A 25,181-nucleotide genomic window follows, 5' to 3' on the forward strand; every position below is an offset into this window, starting at 1 on the left:
TTGTTTTGTCACTATCAATTTCGAAACTGCAGATTCCGCGAACAAATGCGCCGATTGAGTCGACACTTAGTAAGGAATCCGTTCGTAATGTCTTAATTATTATTTTATTTTTGTTTTCAATTCAAAAAGATTTTTTTATCAGTTCGGCGAAGCCCGAGGTGTTCGTTTCTTTTGAATTTCGTTCAAAGAAAAATGGCTTCACTCAGTTCGTTTGGTCGGCCGTTTTTTTTTTTTTGGCAATCAAACGGAAACGAAGGGAAAAAGGGAAAGAGAAGCGAAATTAATTGAACGATTCAGCGACATCAGGTAGAATTTAAAAGTGCAAGGTATTGTTGACAATGGTGGAGGGGCGAAAAGAAGAGAGAGAGAGGGTGGGAGAGAGAGGTGAGAGGAGAAAGAGACCTGCAGAGAGAGAGAGAGAGAGAGAGAGTAAGAGAGAGAGAGAGAGAGAGAGAGAGGAGAGAGAGAAGTGAGCAAGATAGAAAGGGCAAGACTAAGATAGCTTGCCGGAGAGCGGGCAAAAATTAGGAGAGAGAGAGAGAGAGAGAGAGAGAGAGAGAGAGAGAGAGAGAGAGAGAGAGAGAGAGAGAGAAATAAAGTGGGGGGATATAGAGAAAAAACAAGATATAGATAGATAGAGAGAGAGAGAGAGAGAGAGAGAGAGGGGTAGGGAAGAGAAAGCGATAGAATAAGTTAAGATAGCTTGCAAGAGTAAGAGGAAAACAGAGAGAGAGAGAGAGAGAGAGAGAGAGAGAGAGGGAGAGAGGGTGGGAGAGAGAGGTGAGAGGAGAAAGAGATCTGCAGAGAGAGAGAGAGTAAGAGAGAGAGAAAGAGAGAGGAGAGGAGAGAGAGGAGAGAGAGAGGAGAGAGAGAGAGAGGAGTGAACAAGATAGAAAGGGCAAGACTAAGATAGCTTGCCGGAGAGCAGGCAAAAATGAGGAGAGAGAGAGAGAGAGAGAGAGAGAGAGAGAGAGAGAGAGAGATAGAGAGAGAGAGAGAAATAAAGTGGGGGGATATAGAGAAAAAACAAGATATAGATAGATAGAGAGAGAGAGAGGGGTAGGGAAGAGAAAGAGATAGAATTAGTTAAGATAGCTTGCAAGAGTAAGAGGAAAACAGAGAGAGAGAGAGAGAGAGAGAGAGAGAGAGAGAGGGGGAGAGAGAGGTGAGAGGAGAAAGAGACCTGCAGAGAGAGAGAGAGATTAAGAGAGAGAGAAAGAGAGAGGAGAGAGAGAGAGAGAGAGAGAGAGGAATAAAGGGGAGGGATAATATAGAGAAAAAACAAGATATAGATAGATAGAGAGAGAGGGGGGTAGGGAAGAGAAAGAGATAGAATAAGTTAAGATAGCTTGCAAGAGTAAGAGGAAAACAGAGAGAGAGAGAGAGAGAGAGAGAGAGAGAGGGAGAGAGAGAGAGGGAGCTAATCATAGAAACTTAAGAAACAGAGACTGTGTGAGAGAGACCTATAGATGGATAGTTAAATAAAGTATAAAGTAAGAAATCTTGCAGGAGAGAGAGAGTGATACCTCTAGATGGATAGGTAGGTAGGTAGGTAGGTAGGTAGATAGATAAAGAATAAAGTAAGAAATCTCGCAGAAGAAAGAAAGAGGGAGAAATAGATATAGAAAGAGAGTAAGACGGAGCTAGAGAGAAACAGAACTAGAAGGAGGGAAGCGAAAGATAGCAAGTGACAGAAAACAAAGAACTAGAGTTCAAAATAGACTTCGTAGCCTCGTAGGAGATGTCCTTTTCTCTTCCTTGCAACCTCTATCTCACAGAAGAGATGTTGCGAGTCTGTCTCTGATGTATCGTTATTTTCATGGAAAGTGTTCGACTGAGCTTCAATCTATGGTCCCCCCTCGCAAAACTTTCACAAGAAACACTCGTCTAGCTGTAAACACTATCAATAATTCCCCCCACTCTTTATCTGTGCCTAAACCTAAACGTAGATTCCATGAACAAAGCTTTTTTATTAGAACTGCACGCCTGTGGAATTGTCTTCCGTTTTCCTGCTTTCCGGCTCACTACAATATGGTTGTCTTCAAGTCTAACGTAAATAAGTTCTTGATGAGCCGTTCCATATAAGTTATCAAATTTAACAAATTTTCATTACTAATGATTATTATATTGTCCAATTTCTACTGTACACTCTTTAACCCTTATCCTTGAGTGGCCTCTTGGCCTTGATAATGTGTTGATACCTATGGAAAAAAAAGTCCAATGTGAACAAGTTCTAATTGAATCGTCCCCCTAAGTAATCCAAGTTACAAAATTCCCACTGTTTACTATGCTAAAATCACAATGACTAATGTATACCTATTAACCCTTATCCTCGAGTGGCCTCTAGGCCTTGATAAGTGGTGACACCCATGTAATATATATATATATATATATATATATATATATATATATATATATATATATATATATATTAGTGATAGGCCGATTCCAATATTTTTCTCGATTCAAATACAATTCCATATTCAGTACTAAATTTCCGATTCCGATACAATTACTGATTCCGATCGTTTATAAATCTGTAAATATTTAACTACAAAGTTGTTTTTTCCCCGCTTACCGTAAAAACACACGTTAAATGTGCAGATATTTCTTCAAACGTAAAAAATACACTAAAATAATTAAAAATAAATCATTACAACTTTTGTTTCAATAAAAATAGCATCGAATGCCCTTGCGATCTACTAAAAATTAATTCCAAAAACAATTAAATTAAACTTTTCGTAATTTTTTTTAATTTCTAATGTAATCCTCCCCACCCCTTCAAAAAATTGAATTTGTCATATTTTGGGGTTCGTTCTGTTTATAAAATTGTTAGGTGAAAGTACAGAATGGTCTCATGAAAATTAATTAAATTTATCGTTATTTCATGTTTCAAATGAAATTCCCCCCCCCCCCCACCACAAAAAAATGTATTTGTTATGTCTTGTCCGCCTCCTCGATCGCCAAACCTGAAAAAATGCTAGAAATGATATGCCTCGTTGAACGCTTTGTGGTTGCTCATTTTACGATAATTTGGTTGCTCAATAGTGGTTGCTCATTTTACGATAATTTTATATAGAAAAATGATCCCCCACGCTAAAATGTTATTTTTCTTTTTTTTTTTTCAAAATTTCTTCTTTCATATTATTTATAAAGACTACTTAAACGGATTAGGCCCCTCCCCAAAAAAATTAGGTCTTAATTTTTTTAGGGGTTAAACGACACTGGGTCACGTCGTAAAAATTGACCATTTTTAATTTATGATATTAAATAAATTATAAGGAAAATTTGTTTTGCAGGCAATTAAACACACTTGCTATGGTATAATTATTATAATAATTCCTGGGCATCACAGATTAAATTTTATGAACAAAAAAAAAAAGGAGCAGATAATGTATGGGATGATGGATTTTGCTCACATGGAAAATTGACCCTGTGTCTGACTAACTCTGCCCTCGTGAGGAGGCAAGTAAACGAGGACATTAGTTTTAATTATTTTTCTCTAACAAATAAAAAAGGTTACTTAAAAATTAAGAATAAGCGAAAAAAAAAATTTCCTCCGTACTAAAAATAAAAGATAATAATTCAGCTTAGAAGAATGTTTCGAAATGAAAACAAATCTGTTACAGAAAATATTTAAGAACGTGCTCCGTTTAAAACAATTTTTCAATTAAACTATCACAGTTATTTCCCATTTGGTTTTCTGGTTTGAAAATTAAACAGTTTCAGATTACAGATAAAATAAGTTAAATAACATATAAATTTAAATTTAAATAAACTAAATGCTCTAGTCCATCATCTTACAGATGCTAAACTACTGACTGACAAACAATATGGATTTAGACAAGCCCGTTCCACAGCAGACATCCTCACCGTGATCTCTGAACGTATATACCAATCACTGGACAAAGCGGGGGAAGGCAGAGCGGTAGCTCTAGATATATCTAAGGCTTTTGACAGGGTATGGCATGAGGGTCTCCTCAGGAAGATTAGATCTTACGGTATCACTGGTAGAATACTTAACATAATTAAATCCTTCTTAGATAAGAGAAAAATCCAGGTAGTCCTCGACGGTCGCACATCTAAACAATATGATATAAATGCGGGAGTGCCCCAGGGTTCTATCCTTGGACCTCTATTGTTCCTGATATTCATAAATGACCTCCCCGACAACATTGCCTCTGAGATGGGTATATATGCTGATGACACTACACTCTATGGCAGACACGACAGGAAGACGAATGAACACATTTCTAAAGAAATGGCAGAAACACTAGAGGAAGACCTCCAATCTGTAGTGGAATGGGGACAAAAGTGGTTGGTCGCGTTCAATGCTGCCAAGACTAAACTAGTTTCATTCAATAATTACAAGAAACCCTCTCTACCACCAATAGCAATGGCCAACGACTCTTTATCTGAGAGTCCATCTTTCAAACTCCTTGGCCTAACGTTCACAGGAAACATGAGTTGGAACAATTATATTGAAGGCATTGCCAGGGCCGCTGCAAGAAAGGTAGGCTCTCTCTACCGTGCTAGAAAACTACTAACACCTGAAAGTATCCTGTACCTCTATAAGGCCACCATTCGCCCATGTATGGAGTATTGCTGCCACATCTGGGCTGGTGCATCTGCTACTAGTCTCTCGCTCCTTGACAAGGTTCAAAAGAGAGTCGCAAATCTGATAGGCCCTGAACTGGCATCTAAGCTTCAGCCTCTGTCCCATCGACGAAATGTTGCATCCCTCTGCCTGTTCTACAAGTATTTTAGTGGTGAATGCTCTGATGAACTGCAATCACTTGTGCCCCCACGACGCGAGCACCCTCGACAAACCCGACAGGCTACTAGATCCCACCCCCACACTGTAGAGGTCCCTAGATGTAAAAGATCTTTTTACTCCAATAGTTTCTTCCCCAGAACCGCAAGACTCTGGAATTCCATTCCAGGTCCCTGCTTCCCCAACAGTACTGACGTGCAGAAGTTCAAGTGTAACGTGAACCGACACCTTGCTGCCCAAATCCCTACATAGTACCCCAGTAGTTGTTGCCCCTGATAGTAGCCCCCTACACCAAAGTGGCAATTTGCCTTGTTTGGGGTGAAAATGTAATAAAAAAAAAAAAAAAAAAATACTTTTTTTTAATTAGTACAGTTGAAACGAAGTTATTCTGTCGAAAAAGTAATATCATTGAGCTCATCATTTAAATATATTTAATTTAATGTGATATGCTAATGACCGCAACTCAATCAATGTAGATGTGGTTTAAAGAATGAGATATATAGAAATTACCTATAAAACATAATGCCTCCTTTGACAGAAGTATCATATCATTGGCGTTAATATTTCTTGACCAGAAGAAGTATACACACATATGCCCTTTATATTCCTTTGATCATTGGGAGTTGTACACACACATTACACACACGCCCAAACACTACTACTTTATATATATATATATATATATATATATATATATATATATATATATATATATATATATATATATATATATATATATATATAAAAATGTAAATTTGGTTCGTTAAAAGTGAATAAAACCATATTTCTACGTTACCAATTTATTTGAAATTTTCAGACAACCGATCTTTAGAGTCGAGGGATGTTTTTATGTTATTAAAATAAATTTACCTCGCAAATTATTAAAATATTAAATAAAATAAATATATTTTTGTAACCGTTAGTGCGAGTCTGCTTTGTTGATAAAACTGAACTTCCGGTTCGATTCATTTAACAGCCACGAATTGACGAAACGAAGTAGTTTTCATTTTCTGTTTACTCGATAAGTAAAGAAAACAACAAAAAAAAAACATAATTCATTTGTTTATCTTCTAAATTTTTTAATTTACACATTTTTTCTTTATCATATAAGGCAAAAAAAGTTTGTCGCTTACTTTTTGAGTTTTTTTTTTTGTTTTTCGATATATTTATCTGTAAAGTAAAAGAATGCTTGCATGTTATTAAAATAAATTAAGATCATTAAGATCGCAAATTATAAAAATATATTTAATAAAATAAAATATTTTTCGTAACTGCGGGACTATTCGCCATTTCCGGTAGAAATTAGCCTTTCACGTGCACCACATGTGGACGACTTTCGAATTACAACATTTAACTTTCTAATTAATAGATGGGTAAAAAAAATCCCTATATTTAAATTATATATAGTACTTTAACCTTACAATTGAATAAAAAACATATAAAACTTGAATTAAACTTGGAAATACGATTTAAAAAATAGCGCGGTCCGGTAAGTGCACTAGCATTATTTGTTTATCTTAAAATAGCATCCATTTTTTTCTATCGAATTCATTTGCTGTTTTTATTGAAAACTATTTTCTCCCGGATTTTTGATAAAATTTTCCATGCGTGCGTCTCACGTTCGTATATAACAAAAAAAGTTTTTGTAGATTTCGGTGTGCTGAAAACGAATCTGCAAATTGTTTCCGTCGCAAAATATAGCATTTATGATATGAAGAAATTACTTTTTCGAAAAGTAGGCGATCACTTTTCCATGTAAATTTAACTTAAAATAAGCACCCACTTAGCATCATTTGTTTATCTTATTTTTTATTTTTAAAAGCTTTCCTTGCGAAGCCTACCTAAAATAAATTTGTCTAATTCTTAATCGCTTATTTTATTGAGGGGGGGGGGAGATAAATATGAAGAATTACTCCACCCTCGAAAATTCCTTTAAAATTACCACTCTTATACGTTTTCGGGGTCGCTGAAAACGAAAATAACGTTTATAATTAAGGCAAACGAGTAGTTTCCAAGATATGAAGAAATGTTAGTTTAAAAAAGTAGAGGATCACTTTTCCATAATAATTTAACGTAAAATGATCACCCACTTTGTGACCACGATTTTTTTTGGGGGGGGGGCTTTCTTTTTACCATTGGAAAATCCTTTAAAATTACCTGTTTAAATTGCAAAATGCAAAAGAAATCAAACAAAAAACTTTTTTGCCAAGAAACACACAGAAAAATTTTAAAAAATAGCATCCATTTTTTTCTATCGAATTCATTTGCTGTTATTATTGAAAACTATTTTCTCCCGGATTTTAGATAAAATATTCCATTTTCGTATATAACAAAAAAATTTTTTTTAGATTTCGGTGTGCTAAAAACGAATCTGCAAACCGTTTCCGTCGTAAAAAAAATAGTTTTTATGATATGAAAAAATTACTTTTTCGAAAAGTAGGCGATCACTTTTCCATGTAAATTTAACTTTTTAGTACACCGAAATCTACAATAAAATATTTCGTTATAAACACTGTTGATTACGTTAAGTTTGAGAAAGTGAGTTAAAACTAAAAAACTATAAAAATACTGTCACAAACCCACCGATTATGTCGGCCTATGTCATGGTAACATATATTCGGCGGGTTTTTGACACTGTATTGTATAGTTTTTAGTTTTCAACTTACTTTCCCAAACTTAACGTATTCAAGAGAGTCTGCAACCATTTCTGTTTTTCGAGCCGATTAAACATTTTACATTACATAAAAACACTAAACAATTATCCAGTTAGGTAGAAACATAACTTACCTTACCTTTCATTTATTTGTTTTTGACAACTTTTTCGAATCTGTGTATAGTAACCCTCCCCCCATCACTCAAATATCAATTACTAACTCACATTTTTGTATAAAGAAAAAAAAAACAAACATTTAGCGTTTCAAAATTTTTGCTACGTTCAGCTTTATCCACTGATTGTTGGTCGAGCCCAAGCCATGATTGACGGTAATCCCGAGGATCAGGATCCATTTCTGCAAGAGTAACTTTTTTTTCATTTTCGCTTTTTTTTTTTTTTTTTTTACTTTTTGGAGTGGATTGCTGCACTAAGAATATAAGAAACATGCATTTTCTCTTTTTATTAGAATTTTCCATTACACCAAATTGAGCTACAGCAACGCGTGGTAGGGTACAGCTAGTATATATATATATATATATATATATATATATATATATATATATATATATATATATATAGGTAGATACATTATTGATAGATAGATGGGGAGAGAGAGATGGGACGCCATATTTAAGTAGATGAATATGCAGGTAGATAAAATCGAACATGTGAAACAGATTGAGCGCTAAGTAAATACGCAAACACAACGATAGGCAAATATACATACAAACAGATATGCCTTTTTTTCTTTTTTCTTTTTTAAATCGTATGACTAAAAATAATAAGAAATAAAAATACAAAAGAAAAACATTAAAAAAAATTTCTTGGACGACCGGAAATTTCCAAAAGAAAATTCAAAATAGAAAAAAGAAGCGCTGAAAAAAAAACCAAACAAACAAAAAAAAAAACAGAAAAGAAAAGAAAAACTTAATAAAAAATAAAAATTAAATAATAAAAAATAAGAAATAAATAATGACTTGAGAAACAATTTGGAAAAAACATTACGGTCTTCACCAAAGCGGCTGTGGCTCGGATTGTCCACGCACACACGTGTGCGGATAGATTAAAAAAAAAACAAAAAAACAACTTATATAAGATTCTATCTCCGGATGTTTGCGCATATATATGTTTCAGAGTTTACTTCTCATCAGTATAGCTAGACTTTTATCGACAAGGATCGAACCCATAACGGCTCGATAAGTAGTCTGATGTGTTACCACGGGACTACCGGAGCTTAGTACATTTTATGCACGATTTTTATCGTTTATAAATCTAAGAATGTTTGAATTTGTATTAATTTTTTATTAGCGATTAATTTCTTTATTTCGCTCCCTGAGCGTTTTCTCTTATTATAAGAAAGGAGTTAGTTGCTCTTTGTTTACATTTTTCTTCGGTCCCAAATCTTAGGACGTTTTTACTTTTTTTAATTTTTATTTAAATATTAATTATTAACTAATAATTACTACGTGCATAAAAGTAATTCATCTATATACATTTCGATAATTATATATATATATATATATATATATATATATATATATATATATATGTGTGTGTGTGTGTGTGTGTGTGTGTGTGTGTAATTATTACTATAATAATTTTTAAATACCTACAGACACTAGTGTTTCATCCTTTTGGAATCATCAGTGTAGGTTGTCACGATTACAACCCCACTACGAAGCCATCTCTGACCCCATTAGCAAGGAACGAACCTCACAGCTAACTTTACTCGCGAGAAATATCGTTGAAATTTAAATATGTATTATTAAATGTCGAAACGCCCGTCCTTAGTGATCTAATGATTATAACATCATGATCCACACATGCGAGCTGAAGTGACCGACTTTATTTCAACTTTAAAGTGCTCAACAATAAGAACAGAGTTCTTAAATGGGGCTGGCATAGTTATTACTACAATAATAATTAAAAACCTACAGATAATAGTGTTTCATCCTTGCGGGAATCATTAGGTACCTCCAGAGCGATGTGTAAAACGTCAGTATTACACATATTAATAGTGACGTCATCATTTCGTGTGTTTGTGTTAATTTCTATGGATAAACGTTCGCGTCATAATTGTTAATGGAATAACGGGTTTTGTTTTTTTTTTGTTATGGATAAAAATAATATAAAACTTTTTGTAAAACAAATACAATTTTATTAACGAACTACACAGACTTGAGTTAATAAAATAGAATCAATTTTAACGTCTTCTGTTGACACATGTATTTAAAAATAATGTTCCTTACAAGCCTCCGTACATTTTTGAAAAGAAACGTCAAACATAAGGACCACCCTCCAAACTCTTCTCCGAACCGAAGTTATTGGCGATTTGCTTTTTGCCGACGATGCTGCTTTGGTGGCAACATCTTTCGAGGAAGCGCAGGCTTTTCTCGATCGCTTTTCAGCTGCATGTAGGGCCTTTGGACTGACAATAAGCATAAAAAAGACAGAAGTAGCACATCAGCCTTCCCCTACTCCAAAGCACGTTGGAGGAGTATGTCAAAATTCACCTGAGTATAGATTTCCCGAGCGTAAACTGAAAGTTTTTTTTTTTTTACACAGTGATCACCACTTATCAAGGCCCGGAAGCCACTCAGGGATAAGGGTTATTGCAAGTACATTACGTTAGTGAGGAGATTTGATGAAGTGTTTACTTAAGGGGGCGGTTCATTAGGAATTTGTTTACATTAGACTTGAAGACATCCAAGTTGTAGTCCAGAGGGAAGCAGGCAGACGGAACAGAGTTCCACAGGCGTGCAGTTCTAAGAAAGAAGCTTTGTTCATGAAATCCGCGTTTTGATTTAGGCAAAGATATAGAGTGGGGGAAATTTTTCACAGTGGATTCAGCTAGATGGGTGTTTTTCGTGAAAGATTGACGAGGGGAGACCAGGGATTAGAGTTCAGACGAGCACCTGCCATGAAAATAACGATAAAACAAGGATAGGCTCGCAACGTCTCTTCTGTGGGAGAGGGGTTGCAGGGTAGAGAAAAGGGCATCCCCCACTAAACCACGAAGTCTATTTTGTACTCTGTCAAGGCAGGATAGGCTGTTTTTGGCAGCTCCTACCCAGATATGGCAACAGTATTCCATCCTTGGCCGTACTTGGCTTTTATATAGATAGAGAATTGCATCAGTAGTGAGATATCTTCTGGAGCGGTAGAAGGATCCCACCATCTTTCCAACGACCTTGGCAACAGACTTGATGTACGTGTTCCATTTCAGATCAGGAGTAAAGGTCAAACCCAGAAGCTTGTCAAAACACGGGGCCTCACCCAGACGAGAGCCATCCATCACAATTGATGCCAGCTGGGGATCAGAGCGTTGATGATGTAAGGATAGGAGTTTGGTTTTGGATGCATTCAAGGTAACTAGCCACATCTTCCCCCACTGAACCACGCGCTCGAGATCAGAGGAGAGAGAATGAGAGAGAACTTCGTCATTTACAGCCTTTGATGTGTTGCCGTAGATGGTCGTGTCATCAGCATAGATGTCAACAAATGATTTAAGTATGTGTTTAGGGAGGTCATTGATGTAGATCAGGAAGAGAGTTGGGCCCAGGATTGACCCCTGAGGGACTCCAGCATTTATATTGCAGGCCTCCGATTTTTGTCCATCTACCACTACTCTTATGAGCCTATCGGAGAGAAATGATTTAATGATTGAGAAAACATTTCCAGTTATACCGTAGCTGGAAATCTTGTGAAGTAGACCCTTATGCCATACTTTGTCGAAGGCCTTTGATATGTCAAGAGCAATTGCCCTAGAAAGGAAGCCTTTGTCAAGAGATTCACTAATCCTGTGGGATATAACCGTCAGCACATCTGCGGTAGATCTTGCAGAGCGGAAACCATATTTTGTGTCACTAAGAAGGTTATTCCTGCTGAGGTGGTTGACTATTTCTCTATTTAATATGGATTCCAGCAACTTACTCATAACACAGAGAAGACTTATTGGTCTGTACTGAGAGGGAGATGACTTATCACCTGAATTCTTAAATACAGGGCAAACTGATGAGGTCTTCCAGGGGGTCGGAAAGCACTTCTCCTTAAGGCAGCGCTTAAATAGTTTCGTAAGTATGGGAGCAAGTTCTGGTTTAAGCTTTTTTAACACTATAATTGGGATGCCATCAGGGCCAGTTGCTTTACTGGAATCTAGGTTTTTTATTAGCTTGGCGACCTCATGCACGGATATTTGTATGTTACCTAGCTTGTTCTGTGTTATAGGAGGAAATATGGGGAGTTGATGGCCTTCGTCGCATAGGGTAGAATTAGCTGCAAAGTTCTTTGCAAATAGTTTGGCCTTGTCTGACGCTGACGAGATTACCTCTGGTCCATTGATAATGGTTGGGATAGAACGCACACTTCTGTTCAGGATCCTATTTGTTATTTACCAAAACTGGTGGGAACCAAGCCGCTGATCAGCTACCTTGGATTTAACAGACTGGGCATATAGCTCTCTTGCACAAGTTCTCTCCGTGCCTTGTTAGGCAAGATCCCAAACATTTACGTTCCAAGTGAAAGTATGCATTGTTTAGTGTGAAATTAAGTAATTTTTGGTTTTTAAATCTGTGATGATAACAGCAAGACCTCAAAAAATGGGATACTCATCCAGAGATGAAAGTTTTTGCATTGCGTGTTAAATAACGAAAATTTGATGTTTTTTTTTTGAACAAAAATAATAATAGTCAGTCAGGGTGGAATGATAAAATTGTCGCCCCAAAGGAAACAACAGTACTTTTAAAAAAAAATCAATTCAGATAACTTGATTATGTAGTAGAGCTGACATCTATTCAATGTAGCCGCCTTCAGCCTCAATCACCACCTCGATACGAGCCTAGAACTGGTGGCATGTCTTTTCCACAAGTGCCGGCGAGAGCTCGGTGAATACTCGGCGGATGGCTGCGATTAGGCTGGTTTTAGTGTTGTGGGTAGTCATGTTGATGATATTCACGATGTATGATGAAACGAAGTAATCTAACGGTTCAGATCGGGGGAGAAGGAGGCCAGTGAGAAACGGGTACCAAGTCATAGCACTCCTTCTGAAGCCAGGCCTGGATCTCTTTGAACTTGTGAGCGGGCGCGGAGTCCTGCTGCCACACCTAGGGTTTGCCAACGGCCAGGGGATCATCACAATCTTCAGCACATCCAAATACACTTTGTTGCTGACTTTCAAGCCGACTTCGAAAATTTGAGGTGGCCGGAAACTTTGTTTTCATTACCCTGGGTACATCCCAGTTATTCGTGACAATCCAGAGACGCATTTTGAGATTGCTGGCAATGGCCCTGTTGTCATAACTTGGGTCGGCGGAGAGCATGAGTTGTACAGCGGCGTATCTCTGTTCCTTGAAAATTGTGCCACTTTCAGACATGATAGAAGGTTCCAATCGCTTTTAGGATTTATACACAACTTGTAGATGATCTGCAACAAAAAAAGAAAACCGATCCACATCAAACGGAAATGGAATCATGTCGTATTTTATATGGCGACATTTTTATCGTTCTATACTGTATAGGAATGAAAATATCAGATGTTCTCACACAAATTGGTCAAATTGTGGTTAGGAAATGCAAAACAGATGTTTGCTTGCACACACATTTCAACAACAAAAAGCGACAAAAAAGGTCTGGTTAAATAAACATGCATTTATTCATAGTTTCGTTTCACAAAAAAAAAAGACAGTAAATAAAAAATAACACATGTCCGGAAAACATTACAAGACAACATGAATTGGAACAAATACATTGATGGCATTGCTAAGTCTGCTGCAAAGAAGGTGTCCTTTTTCTATCGTGCTAAAAATTACTCATACCTAACAATATATTATTTATATATAATATTTTTCTATTTAAGTAAAAAAAAATACTATGAGTCGCTACAATAAATTTACTGTTTCAATCTTAAAAGACATTGTCAGGCGACAAGCGATCTCTAGTCTTATTCGTAGCTAGTCATTTAATGACAATGGAGATCAAATAAAAAGAAGAGAAAAAAGAAAGAAGAGAAAAGAAAAAGGAAAGAAAGGAAAACGACCTGGAAGCTTTTTCTTAAAATAAAGCGACCAGACATAATTTAAGTAACGAAAGACACTTTCATGATAAAATATAAAGACTAAGACAGTAAAATATTAAGACTAAAACAGTAAATTTATTGTAGCAACTAATGTTATTTTTGTTTAGCTTAATTTGATAAAATAATAATTTAATATCAACAACCTCGTTAAAATCCAATGGTTTATGCCCGTGATTCTCTGCCTGCCTTAATCCATTCAACTGGTTTGTGTATTGTTAGACAGGAAGTGAAATGGCTTTCATTCATGGAGTATCAACAGGTTTGTAGTAGCTCTTTGATTTGATTAACTGCGTTTCAGTTTGTGATATCCTTTTGCTCTCAGTTATTTTCTAAAACTTTTGTTAGTTTGACTGCTGATCTCTATGTGTTATGCATTGAGGAGATTGAGTATGAATTTCTGCCAGGGTCACATTAGTATATGTCAAGATAACCTGAGATCAAATAGAAATATAACCAGCTGCAGGTGATGTGATTCAAGCGGAAGGTCAATTTCCTAAATAAAACGAGCTAAAATGATTGTATTAAACGATATGACGAGTGTTAAACGTGTGTGTGGGGGCGAGAATTGAGGCTTTCTGATCAGTTTACCGTTAGGACACGAAATTAATGTAGAAATCTAAGTGAATGTTGCCCCGAGACTCTGCCTGTTCATCGCCTATCATCTATCTATCTATCTATCTATCTATCTATCTATCTATCTGTTTAATATTATATAAAAGAGACTCTGTGTGTGAGTTCGTTCCCTATAGACTTCGCCAAATCTGGGCCGATTTTAAAGCAATTTAACAGAAATGTACTTTACGCGCCTGGCAAGATAAGTATTGCATCGGAATGTCTTTGATAAGTATTGATAATCGAAAAAATCCAATGAAAGAAGAAACAGGTGATTTTCACCAAGGTTAACACATTGCATCGCAAGTGCGTTTGAGAAGTTTTATTACCACACAAGCCGAAAGGTCCGACATATAAAATCAACAGTAAGTTTTTGATATGACAGGGACACATTTGAAATAACTGTTTCTGTTTCAAGCAAAATTGAACTATGGTACTTGACTTCATTTTAAACTTAAATTCAAGCTATTATCACCGCACAAACAGAAAGGCTAGGCATACAAAATCAGCAGTATGCTCTTTAAAGGACAGGTGCGCGTTCGAAATGAATGTTTTGTAGAGCACAATTAAACCATGATACTTGACTTTTGCACTTTAAACTTTAATTCAAGCAATACAATATGAAAATAATTTTATAAAATCAACAGCAGGTTCTCTACAGTGCAATGTAGATTACAGTGTGTTGTGGAGTAAGTCACTAGGGAAAATTGTGAAGCTTCCTCCCTGTCCACAATGAGTGGTCCCCATCTAGAACAGGGAACCAATCAATTTTATTGAAAAATGGACGATTTCACCAATTTCAATGACAATAAAAATATGGGAGTGTGAATCATTCAATCCCGAGTAGCGTCGGGAGTTCACGCTAGCTAAGATTAAGTAATGAAAATTAAGTAAGCAAATAATTAATTAGTCTAGATAGCTTTTTCCCCATCAGCAAACATTTTTTCTAAATAAAACCTCGAAAACTGTATTTTCATGTATGAGGAGTTTTATTTGCCATGATTAAATAGAAGATTGCTGATCATTAGATGAGACGACGGCCACTCAGGAAATGCAGCGATGATGAAAGAAGCGACGATGCAGAGAATATGTATATATTAAAAGACTCCATTTGAATTGGGTATTGATCGCTCACTAACGAGAACGCAGATGTGTAGAATGAGTGTTCACGAAAGCGACTACCGTTAAAATGCTAGTCGGATCCAAAACGGAATATCCATTCAGAGACCATTACGTGACAAAATAAGAAAATTTTGTTTTAGCGTTTTTTTATTTTTATTTCAATGCCGCCGTTCAGTCCCGAAAGACAATAGATACCCTTTGTAAGGGGGGGGGGGCAAAGGTTAAACAACCCCAACCACACCACTTCAGAATCGGCACCGCTTGAACTCAACGTTGCTTAACTTTGGTGATCTAACGAGAACAGATGTGACAACGTGAATAATGCCGTATACACACACACACACACACACACACACACACACACACACACACACACACACACACACACACACGCGCGCGCGCGCGTGTGTGTTAGTGTGTGTGTGTGCGAGATAGTATGTGTGTGTGTGTATTCAAGCAAACATTATTAAACGCAACGGAAAGACCTTACTTTATGCTTTTTTTTTATTTTTTCAATTTTCCGTATAATCTTTTTTTTTTATATCGCAATCGAAAATATTAATGAAAGTTCACAAATTGTCACATGTTCACGTTTTAATATCCTTCCTCAACACCTGAAGATGATTCGTGGACGAATCGAAAGTGCTCGTGATAGTGACAATCGGGACCTTCATTAATATTTTCGATTTTGATATAAAAAAAAGAATATAGCGACAATGGACAAAAATAAAAAAAGAATCACAAAGAAAAGTATCTCCGTTGGATTTAATAATGTTTGTTTGAATGAAAAAATACCGCCTAAATATACCAATTTCAAATATATATATATATATATATATATATATATATATATATATATATATATATATATATATATATATATATACAGTGCCCCGCAAAAGTTTACAAATAGTAATAAAAAAAATGATAGTTTAACGCTATATATATATATATATATATATATATATATATATATATATATATATATATATATATATGTATATGCATATATATTGCCTCAAAAGGCAGTATATATAGATGTACAATGTGCCATGTGTGTGTGTATATATATATATATATATATATATATATGTATGTATACATGGCACAGTATATATGCATATATATATATGTACATATATGTAAATATGTGTATGTATATATTTACTATTATTGTGTTGGTTAATATCTCTCTCTCTCTCTCTCTCTCTCTATATATATATATATATATATATATATATATATATATATATATATATATATATATATATATATAGTAACCTTCACTATAATAGTCAACTTTTTTTCGCATAACCTAAGATAAAAATATTGGACATTCTCACCAAGATCAGCAAATTGTGGTAAAACAATGCAAAACAGATGTTTGTTAGCATGCACATGTCAACAACGAAAGGCGACACAAAGAGTCTGGTTAAATAAACATGCATTTATTCCTAGTTTTGTTTCATAAAAATATTAAACAAACAATTAACACATGTCCGAAAAAGCATTCAAAGCCAACATGTACAATACATTGAACAAATACATTGAAGACATTGCTAAGGCTGCTGCAAAGACGGTGGGCTACCTCTACCGTGCTAGAATATTACTCACATCTGACAGTATCCTGCATCTTTATATAAATCCAACCATATGTTTTGTTGTTGTCTATCTTGACAGTGTACTTCGCACCTCCGTTGATATACACAGCGCACTTAAATTAATCCAGAAGCTGGTGCCATCCATCAGCACATATAACAGACGCAGATTACGCAGACGATATTCGCGATTAATGCTACTGATGCGCAAACGCTGTTTCGTGAGCTAGAAAAGTCTGCAAATGACATTGGTCCTTATGTTTCAAAGCTGGAACAACACTGAAACAACTCACTGAGTTTACGTACGTGGGCAAAAACATAGGTTCCATGGAGAGAGATATATCGAAATTCGTATCTCAGAAGCATGAGCTGCATTGGATAAGCTGCGGTCAGTATGGACTTCAAGACTAATAAACCGAAAAAGTAGTTCTTTCAGAGCAATGTTAGAGCCTGTCTTTTTTACGGTACTACAACCTGGACACTTGCCAAAATGTTGGAAAGAAAGCTAGAGACACGTACACCTGTATGCTATAAACAGTGTTAAATGTATCTTGGCAAGATGATCCCACGAAGCAGCAACTTTATGGTGACCTACCTGCTATATCTACTATCATTAGGGAGCGACGTCTACGATTTGCTGGTCACTGCCAAAGGAGCAAGTAAGAGTTGGTGAGAAATGTATTACTGTGAACTCCACGGCAACGGCCTACGAGGATATGACGACCTTTATCCACATATATCCAGCAAATTGCACATGACGCCAACTGTAATCCTGAAGTCTGAAGCAACTGATGGGAAACCGGGAAATCTGGGAGAGAGAGAGAGAGAGAGAGAGAGAGAGAGAGAGAGAGAGAGAGAGAGAGAGAGAGAGAGAGAGAGTCACATTAGTCCGGAGAAGGAGCCCGACCAGATTGATAGAGTGCATGAGATATTGTTGCCACATCCGGACTGGTGCGTCTACTTCTACCCTCTCCTTCTAGAAAGGATAAAAAGAGCCTTTAATATTTATCTGCGATGGGCATATTTGCTGATGACACTACGCTCTATAACAGACTCGAAGGAAAACAAATGAATTCATATCTAAGGAAATGGCCAAAAACTTTCGAGGGAAACCTCCAGCCTGTGGTGGAATAAGGCTGAAACTGGATGGTAACGTTCAATACAGCCAAGACTAAGCTTAATTCTTTGTAATAAATACAAGAAACCCATTCAACCACCGATTGCCATGTCTAATGATACACGTCCTGAAAGTACTTTACATGAAAGTGGTTTACATTCGCAAACATAAATTGGAACAAATATATTGAGGCAATTTTCAAAGCTGATGTGAGGAAAGTTAGCTCCCTCTATCGTGCTAGAAGATAACTACACCTGAGAGTATCCTGTATCTCTACAAAGCCACTATTCGCTTATGCATGGAATGTTGTTGTCACATTGTGGCTGGTGCATCTGCCTCTATCTTTCGATTCTAGATGGGATAAAAAAAAAAGACGCCAACCTAATGGGCCCCTCACTGTCAGCCAAACTCCAACTTCTGTCCCATCGCCGAAATGTGGCATACCTGTGCCTATTTTACAAGTACTTTAATGGCAAGTGCCCTGAAAAAGGCAAAGCACTAATACCCCCTCGACGAAAAATCAGACAAGCAGCAAAATCTCACCCTACATGCCGTAACGATTGACATTCAAAATAGCTTCTTCTCTCGAATTCATAAACTTTGGAATTCCCTTCTGTGTCCCTGCTTTTCTGACTGTACAGAATGCAGAAGTTCATGTGTAATGTGAACAGACATTTTTTCCTCATTTTCACCCCCAAACAAAGCACGGTGCCACTTTGATGCAGAGGACTACTACAGTAGTTGCAGGGATAGTATGTAGGGAGTTAAGCAGCAAGACATCTATTTACATTACATTTGAACTTCCGCATATCAGTACAGTTGGGAAAACATGAATCCGGAAGGGAGTTCCAGAGTCTAACAGTTCTGGGGAAGAAACTATTAGAGTAGAAGGCCTTTTTACATCCAGGGATCTCTATTGTGTATGGGTGGGACGGCTGCTTATCAGGTTTGTCTGGAGGTATTTATGTCGAGTGGGTACCAGGGCTTGTAGTTTGTCAGAGGATCCACCATTAAAATACATATAAAACAGGCAGAGGGATGGGACAGTGGTTGAAGCTTGGATGACAGTTCAGGACCTATCAGGTTGGCGACATATGGCAGCCCAACTCTCTATATCGTATCCCCGCAAATCTGGTCCCAAGTAATAGCCGGTTGCGACATAGTGGCACTCTGCCTTGGGGTGAAAAACAGCTGTCAACCAAGTTTTACAAGTACATTATTGACGCACTCGTTGTATGTGTGCCTCTTGGCGTGAATACTATCGACTATTGACACCGATTAACAATTGATTATATAATGTTATAAATTGAATTTAAAAAATTTAATGCTGTAATATTTTAAGTTATAAATTTATTATATTTTTTACTAGTATATCTTGTACTTTTTCTTTTCTAGTTTTAGCAACTAGTCCTTTACTTTTCCATGTTTAAGCTTAACCATATTACTTTTCATGCTCACATTTTTCTATTGTAATCCATGATTTTTCTAGGCTTCCAATAAATTCACTTGTTCTTTGTTTAATTTATTTTTTTACCCTCATAAACACATGTGTAATAAAAATGTACGGCACTCATCTGCTTTCAATAAAATCCCTCAATTATCTCCCTTTGATTCTTTCATTCTGTTTGTTTCACTTTTTACTTCTCTTTTTTGCGAGAACGATGAACTGATAGCAACAGTAGCGCTAAAGCGCCGTGGTTGCTATGGAAACCAGTCATAAAACACGTCGCTCACCTCCTTACGTTTTTTACGATTTTGAACACCAGTAAATTCATCATAACTTTTTTTTACTGAACGAAAATTGAAATTTTTTTCAAAATATAGCCGAGAAGGTGATCTATAAAATGTAATAATTGCTTGAAATTTGGTCGAAAAATTAGTGAGCGGTGAAGCTTTAAAGCATTTCTAAATGACTAAAACTGCCACTTAACTCGTACTAGTGCCTACCATATTTGAATGATATATATATATATATATATATATATATATATATATATATATATATATATATATGCTGTGTGTGCAAAATCAAGACTTCAAGACAAGGTGTTGATGGCAACAAAGCGTGTATTTCATTTTATGTTACAATTGTTTCAATGTCCAGTTCGACAATTTCAAGCATTATATCCTTTGAAAATTTTCAGAAACAAGCCTATCTTCAGACTTTATGAATAAACACACTTTAGGCAATGTAGCATTTTTTGAATAGAAAGAAAAAAAGAGAGGGAATCTCTAACGGGAAAAGCATGCGAGAAACATTTACCTTGGTTGTGGTTACGGAAAAGCCCATTTAAATATTAATGTATCGCCTAATTTTCGTATCCTCATTTGAGAACATGGTTATGTGAAGTTTCTACGGGGAGCCCTAAGCCATTAAAAAATTTTTTTAAAAAAATATATCCCATTTGTTGGATTCCTAAATTCCTTTATTTCCCAATGATTGATTTTTTGTAAAAAGAATTTTTTTAATTTTGGTATCTATATTTATATTATGGCAGTAACAACCGTGTAAAGATTTTACAGTTAGTTTTACTTTCGTATTAGTGGCAAATAATGTTTATAGATTATCGCTTTATTGGTACATGGATAAGACCATTTCATGTTTAAAATTTGATTGAATATGAGAATAAAGTAAAATGGGTGTATTAAACAGATATAAACCTTGTAGGACATTTCGGGTGAAGTGTTCTAATCTATTTACTGTCTGAAAATTCATAGTTATTCTACTTGAAAAATGTTTTATGTCGTTGCTTAGGTTGATCTTAAGGGAGATAATCCAATTAAGTTGTTAAGTACTGCTAGTTAATTCTGTTTGATAATGGGTCGATTTTGTTTCTTATAATGGTTAAAGGGAGGTAATTCAGGCCGTTTGTGTTTTCGGTTCATTGATTACTCGAAGGTGACTATGATTTAATAATTAATTTAATCAGATAGGTCCAGAACGTGCTACAATGGTTTATTTAACAAATTAAGTATATAAATTATGTTTTTGATCTAAAGGAATAGTTTGTGTTAAACACTCATCTGTTATTAATCACTTATTCTGCTCCTGTCATATAATTCATGCGTTGTGTTCTTGGGTTGTCTAAATAAGTAAAATATTGTATGTCCTCTAATTATTATTCTGACAGCAAAACCACCCATGGCTCCAAGTGTGTTTTACTCTGGTGGGAAGATGTCTACTCCTGCATTTATGGGTGAAAAACACTTAGACCATGGAGTGAAGTAGGAGAAAAGTAAGTAAGCATGGATTCTACCAACCTAGGGTGTCAGATGACAAAATCGATTTAATTAATATTTAAATGGATTAACAGCCCTCAAGTTGCTAATTTAATTTTTAATAACAGTTAGATTAATTGCTGAGTTGTTTTATTGATTTGAAGAGGGTGTTACTTATTTTACCGTTAATACTGCTACGACTGAATATATTGAATTACACGAACTCAGTATATTACATATAAGTCTCTCTCTCTCTCTTTCTCTCTCTCTCTTTCTCTCTCTCTCTCTCTATATATATATATGTATATGCATATATATATATATGTATATGCATATATATATATATATATATATATATATATATATACGTGGTGCCTTCAATAATTTTCCAGACCTTTTCTGTATAAGCACTATTCTTGATAGTACATAAATGAAACTCTGATCTCCTCCCGTTGCACTTGTTGTGTCATTACAACAAGTTCTGGAAGACCCATAGAAGTCCTGTTGTGCGAGCATGTCTATAAACCTCGCCAAAGCCTCTTTCATCTCCTCAATTGTTTCATAACGACAATCTCTGAGATTTTCCTTGAGCTTAGGAAATAACCAACTGTCACAGGGAGCAAAGTCTGGACCATATGGAGGGTGAGGAACTGTCTTGATGCCCATAAAAACGTCTTTCCTTCTGATCTTCTTTGAACACCCTTGAGACAAACTTCACGCAAATCTTCCGCATCTTCAGTTACTTGCGAATAATTGTGTGTACAGTTCCCGTACTGACATCAAACTGTACATTTATTGTTTGTATAGACACACAACAGTCCTTATCCATGACCTTTTTATTTGGCCAATCAACTCTGGTTTTCTGATTTCCGTAGTCCTCTCACACGTATCATCCCTCACACACTCCCTATCTTCCTTGAATCTCGTATTCTACTCCCAAACTGATGCTCGATTCATATAAGATGGTCCAAAAGCTGTCTGAAGCGTTCCATACATTTCTGTGGCATTTTTTCCAAGTTAAAATTTTTTTAATTGCAAATCGTTCTTCTAAAATGTCCACACGTCCAGATTGCATTTTTCAACTCTACCAGCTCTAGCAATCAGGCATTAGTAGGATGTATTCCAATTCCTGCTGTAGCTGTTTATTTGAATCTGAAATCATAAAAATTGGTCAGTCATCTCATAAGATGTATAGCAATAATGTCTATACAAAAAAGTCTGGAACCTTACGGACGCCACCTTGTATATATAAACAATCAAATGAACATTATCGTAACACAAAAAAGGAATCCGTGTGAAATACCAGAAGAATTTATTCAGAATCGACACAAGCAAAGTCTGATTCGTTTGGTTAACAACTATTAAAAAAAGAAAGAAAGAAAGAAAAAAAAGAGAGAGAGAGAAAGTTAGTGTCATTCTTAGACTTAAGGAGATCTTGGACGAGATCACGCGTTCTTATGAAGGGTTGGTGATTCAATCCGTTTTTACTTCGAAAAAGAGATAATTTCAAAGGGAGATAATTTTGGCAGACCTTCAATATTTACAACAGCAATATGAAATGATTTTTGTCTTCTGCCGTAAAAGTAATTGTTATTGTTAGTTAAATATTCTTGAAATAAATCAAACGAATTTATTTCTTATTTATTTAACATTTTAACAATTATTTTTTTGTCATTTTTATTGGTATTTTTATCGTAAAATAATGTCGACTAAATCTTCAAGTCAATAAAATTAATTTACAATATTTGGATCATTCGGACTATCATTCTCGCCTTCAATGTTAATCATATAACTTTTCAATCGATGAAACTTCTGACCTTCTTCAGGTATATCTTGTATTTTTAGTGGCCGCCGCCGCCCTTGACTGCTGAACCTCCAAAAGAGTGTAACTTACGACTAAATTTTGGATATTGAAGATGTCGCGGCGTTCCAACTAACCACTCCCATGTTTGTAAACAAAAACACGCCATCAGCATGAAACCTGCAACTCCCGAAAATACGTCACAACCACGTAGGCTAAAAATAGCAACAACCTTTTCTTTTACAGTAAAGAGAAAACACAAAAAATCTAAACCAAAACAAATGTAGATTAAAATAGAGTTAATAAAAACTGACGACACTTTTAACTGTAAATAATGTGGTGTGAAATTTATTATAGTCATTCATTGTTTAGCGACACCATCACTGCCCATGGTTCCTGTAGCACAAACGGCTCTCCATAAAGCTAGCAGTTTTCACTTCAAATCTTCAGTTCAACGCGAGAGGAGTAATTCCATCTCTTGACTTGACTCTCGTAAGGCTGGCATTCCCAGTCGCCGTGGAGGTAAGTGGCAGAAGAATGCGATGCACACTCCACCTTCTACTGCTGCATGCCCCCTGGGACTCCCTCTCACAGCCTGCCACTCCAGTCCCTAAACTTGCTTCAATTTCGGCTCATTACAGTGACTTCAGCTTATTCCTTCCACTTCCAGCGACACTTCAGCTCACTCCTGCAGCTTTAATGCTTCAAGCCATCAGCTCTGGCAGTCCACTAATATCTAGCTACTCGTTCCAGTGCCCACTAGCGTCCAGATACTCGTACTAGTGTCTACCGACGTCCAGCTACCTGCTCCAGTGACCAGCTAACCGTTTTAGTCTCTACTGACGTCAAGCTAACCGTTCCGTCCCCACTGACACCCAGCTACCTGTTCCAGTCCCCACTGACGTCCGGCCATCTGCTCCAGTGCCCAGTGATGTCCGGCTACCTGCTCCAGTCACCACTGACGTCCGGCTACCTTCTCCAGCGCCGACTAACGTTCGACTATCAATCCTAGTGCCTACTGAAGTCCAGCTAGTGCTAGTGTCCACTGACGTTCAGCTACCAGTTCCTACGATAGGCCTCTGTTTAGTCTTGAAAGACAAAGGATACCCCCTGTAGGGGCAACTGCGCGTGTAATTGTGAGGCAAGGGTAGCGCAATCACATCCTCTCCTGAATGGACACTGCTTGAGTCAAGCGGCAAGGAGAAGTCCAGAAACCGATTGCGCGAATGAGTTATTAAACATGTATTTTACTTTCAATTTTATAGTCAATTTATAGTTGAGGCTTTTGTAATGAACACATACTTGATTACAATAATCACAGTCTCTTAACTTCACAAACACTAAATTCATACATCAATTACACGCAACATGTAGTCGCTTACAATTTTATATAACTATACTAACATGTAATTTCAAAATGGACCAAAACACTTTTTCTATTGGCTCAACTAATTCCCCAACTAATCTATATATCTATAAAAGTGAAAATGTGTGTGTGTGTGTGTGTGACGATAATTCGCAATCTATATTTTCAACGAATTTGTGATATACAGACTTGAAATTTAATATATAGGGTATTCAGACATGTGAAAAATTGGTACTTGGGGATCATTAGATTTTATCTGTTTGTCAAAGGTTCCACAAATGAGCATACATGAATCGTTCACGTGACAGATTTCTTATGTTAAAAATAAGTAGGTTTGAAAACAGTTTTTAAAGAACGTGTCAAGCTGGTGTAATGGTTATCGTACTTGACTCACTGTCTCTATGTTTTGGTTTCGATTTCAGCTCAAATATTTTTTTTTACTTGCAAGAAGTGAACAATTTAAAAAAAACATAATACTCGCATTCACATGTCTCAGTTTTTGTATGAATTAGAATATAATATTATGCGTATTTTATGACCGGGCAGCGCCGGGCGGCCTTCTAGTTTTCCATAAAGCAACAAATAAAAATATGGAAAGTATCCGTTTTTCAAATGTTAGATGCAAAATTGAGTTTTACCGAAATAATAGAAAGATCCGTGACGAGGTGTTTACAGTCTATACTGGTGGAACTATATATATTTTTTGCATTTTAAGTTTGTAGCAGAGCGCGTATGAGCGATTGGGGAAATATCAGCATGAGCTGTAAGATAGCTAGTTTGCTAAGATATTAGCAGCAGTAGCCGAAAAAAGGCACATATGCAAATTAGGAATTGCGTGCAAGCTTG

Source organism: Euprymna scolopes, chromosome 31 (assembly GCF_053919585.1).
Source record: "Euprymna scolopes isolate OS-2025 chromosome 31, ASM5391958v1, whole genome shotgun sequence".
Classification (NCBI taxonomy): domain Eukaryota; kingdom Metazoa; phylum Mollusca; class Cephalopoda; order Sepiida; family Sepiolidae; genus Euprymna; species Euprymna scolopes.